The 3,675-nt window shown below is 43.0% G+C and overlaps 1 long non-coding RNA gene across 1 annotated transcript; it reads left to right on the top strand.

The window, feature by feature from the left end:
- The first annotated feature begins 202 nt into the window (after window positions 1–202).
- LOC129385443 (uncharacterized) lies at window positions 203–1,563 on the top strand. The gene is made up of 5 exons (XR_011895460.1): window positions 203–271; window positions 757–832; window positions 949–1,013; window positions 1,220–1,310; window positions 1,381–1,563. It is a non-coding gene; the product is annotated as an uncharacterized lncRNA (long non-coding RNA).
- Window positions 1,564–3,675: the final 2,112 nt, after the last annotated feature.

Here is a 3,675-nt window from a genome sequence, read left to right as displayed (position 1 = left end):
TTGGCCAATCCCCGCGAGTGGGTAAGCGCCAAACTCAAGGACATCATCATCATCATCATCAGTAAACCCTGGATACCATCAGGATGGAAGCACGTAAGCGTGTGATGCATTATTGAATACTTGATTGCACGGAAATACATAGAAATAACATGTGTTTAGACTCGCAAATATGCACTGTATGTCAATGTTGCTGCGGTATTTTCAGGAGCAGAAAGCTGTGTGCAGATGCCTCCGCCTCAAGGGCTTTCTCAGTGTGATGGACAAGACACACGTATGTCTAACACTGTTGTGCCAAAGGACTGTGACTGCTTTGTGGTTGGCCTGCAGAAGCAGACTTCATTCAGCACAGCTTCATAACGCTGCAGTGAAACTGCATGTGCAAGTTTTCCATGGCCACTGAGAAGTGTTCCACTATTACCGCAATACAGCAAGCCATAAATGAAGGCCACCCTTTTGACACATTGTGATGTCTCTGCTAATCAAGCAGGTTGTAGGCACCGTGAAATGCTATAAAAGCATAAATAATTCTACTGCATTCTATTCAAAGGCAGTTAATTCCTTGTAATGTTTTGCTTTGCTGTATGCAACAATAGGTTGACATTTGTGTGATGTTGGCAGCTTTCCTGTTGATTGCAAGCCTGCGTTGAATTCTGTGCAGAGAATTTATCGTGACAACCTATTTGTCTCTTGTTGCCTAAATCTACTATCCCCATGCTCAGCCTTATCTAATTGAGTATGGTTCAAAATTATATGCAGGCATTGCAACTTGGGGAGCCCAGTTGCCCAGAGGAGCTCGAAGTGCCATCTGCTGAAACTCCTCAGCATGTTGCAGGTAAATGTATACTCCGGTTGTGCTTTAACAAATTTTACTTTTGTGCTGAGGCACTTGCCTCCCACCCTTTTCAGATTGGAGGTTTTGTTATAACATATTTTTAAAATATTTATTAGCAGGTTCTGAAAGCTCATTACAGGACTGCTCATTGCCATCCTTTTCTGCTACCCCTGATGGATGTGTAAGTAGTCTTCAAGCAGCATGCTGAAAACTTCATTTGCTTAAGACTCGAACCTTTTTTTTTAGCATGTCATTTGTTTTAGTTCCACCTCTGCAACAAAATTTTTATTACGACCATACAAGCTGCAAAGCTTTTTTAGGAATGAGAAACCTTCGATTCTTGTGCGGGAAGCACAAGTGATTTGGGGCGTTGAAACTCTTTCACAGCGTACAGTAAGTGGTAGGCTAGGACCTACAAGACCCGGTGAAGGGAAGCCATGCAAGCAGTTATCATGTGATAAGTTGGATGCTTTGCTTGGTGAGTTTCTTTATTCTGGTAGGCTTATGTACTTGAACTGTTCTTACTAACTTCTTTCTTTTCCTTTTAGCATGCCTGTCCCACTGGGGAAAAGAAACAATGGTGACACCTCAATGGCATCGGGAAAAGTCCTGCGCCTGCTAAGTGAAAAAATTCAGGATGTTAGAAAAAAGCTGCGTATTTGAAATTAGGATGTCGTCCTAGCACAAGGCTGCATGACAGTTGAAATAAATGAAGTATATTCAGTTTTACGATCTTGCTTTCTTTTACTGTGTACCTGAGCTGATCAGAAATTTCAGTGAAGGTACTCCAATAATCACAGATGAGCCAGCTGTAAGCTCTGCATCTTTTTTAAAGTATTGATAAATTATGTACGTCTGTACCATGAGTTAGATATATCGTTCTAAGCTAATAGTGCCTTATTTGTTTAACCAGAAACATCTGGCTGACAATAGCCTAGGCCTTATTTCAATACCTTTAGATTCAGCTCGAACTCTTAAATGTTCCATGTCCGGCTGGAATGCCTACCAGTTCCAGCTGGAAATGGCAAATATCCCAGTTGGAATACTTGATTTCTAGCCGGGCTCCAACTGGAAAATTTGCTATTTCCAGCTCGAAATCTCAAGATTTCAACTGGAAAATTTTCTATTTCCGGCTGGAAGTGGTAGACATTCCAACTGGAAATAAAACATTCTGACTGGAAAATTTTTCATTTCCAGCTCGAACTGGTAGATATCCCAGCTGGAAATTTCAAGATTCAAACTGGAAAATTTTATGGCTGGAAATAAAAAGATTCTAACTGGAAGATTTTCCATTTCCAGCTGTAATTGGTAGACATCCCAAGTGTAAATAAGATTCTAATTGGAAAATTTTCCATTTCCAGCTGGAACTGGTAGACATCCCAGCTGGAGATAAAAGAGTCCAACTGGAAAATTTTCCATTTCCGTCTGGAATTTGACTGGGAATGTAGTCTTTCTATTTGGATAGTTTTCCAGCTGGGTGGAATTTCCGGAATCATAATCCAGCTAGGAATGGGAACATTTTGCAGCAGTGGTCCGCGAGCTTGGCCACACAGATTCATTCCATTCCTTAATATGTCAGTCACTATTTTTGCAGCCAACTACTGAACACGTCTTTAATCCACTTGATTCAATGCAGCATGATTGCAGCAAAGTGCGTTAGAGGAAACTCAGTTGCATTTCTGACAGCTGATCGTATAGGAGCAAGGTGGAAGCGGTAATGGTTTCGTATTCGTGCGCTGTCGCTGAGGTTACGTGCGGCGCGCCGCCGAAAGCGCCATCTTGTTTCTCTAGAGGAAGCTGCTCCTCGAGAAGGGTCAATACTACTTTGCATATCGCGTGTTTCTTCAACGATGGTCTCATGTTATTTAAAGTTTAGAAATTCAAGAAAAAATTATCTAATTTGCTCGTCAAGTTCTACAGCAGCGGCGGTCATCACGAAATGCGGAACAATTGCCGATATAATAACAAATAACAAATTTTCACTATTTAACCTTGCACTTATTTGATTTGGAGGCACGTACGTTGTAGTTCCAGAATGCAGCATGTCCTTTTACTGCAAAGTTTGCGCGTAGCGTCGCTTACGCGAAGCAACGGCAGAAGTTCTGACGCAAGATGTATCAAGATGTATCCCTGTTCCAGTTAGTATTTTCCGTGCTGCCTCTCTCTACAGTGCTGCAAAGGCATTGCATGTCGCAGGGGATTTAAGCACTGCACAATTCCCGAACGCAGCTCCAGTGTCTGCTAAATGCCGGCACGGGCGCCCGTAATCGAATATGAAGCCACCAAGAGCAGGCGCTAAATCTAAGAAACCCTTTATTGCATTTCTTCACTGGCATCGATGGCGTGGTTCCTGCTGTGGCAAATGTAGAGTGAATCATGTTCTAGTACAGCTTCCACGGCAGCTGTCACAGCACGTCGCCATGTTGTGGGAAGTAGCGTTACTTAAAAAGACGCTTGTTACCAGACTCATTGCAAACTCATTGCAAACAAATTCATTGCATTGCAACAGCATTGCAAACAAACTCATTGCACCCTGGCAGGTGGAATGAGTTCGATGAGCGCTTCACTACCTGGAATGATCGGGATACCATGATTCAGAGCAATACAGCTGCCGTCACGATTATCCAGCAGCGTAAGAGGCTCTACAGGAGAACGCGGAGCGCTCATTCGCGCTATGGTCATGCTGTCACATAGCTCTATGACACCAGCCGGCTTTTTCTACTCTGCCCAACAGCTTCGTTCAACTTCAACCGAAGGCCTTCGGCATATTAATTACGTCTTCATTTACCTGTGGATAAATACTTCGCTTACGCCGACAAAACCTGAACAGTCGTCATCGCACA

The sequence above is a fragment of the Dermacentor andersoni genome, chromosome 7, assembly GCF_023375885.2.
Source record: "Dermacentor andersoni chromosome 7, qqDerAnde1_hic_scaffold, whole genome shotgun sequence".
NCBI classification, from domain to species: Eukaryota; Metazoa; Arthropoda; class Arachnida; order Ixodida; family Ixodidae; genus Dermacentor; species Dermacentor andersoni.
The sequence above is the reverse complement of the archived record's forward strand: the minus strand, read 5'-3'. Positions and strand labels throughout refer to the sequence as shown.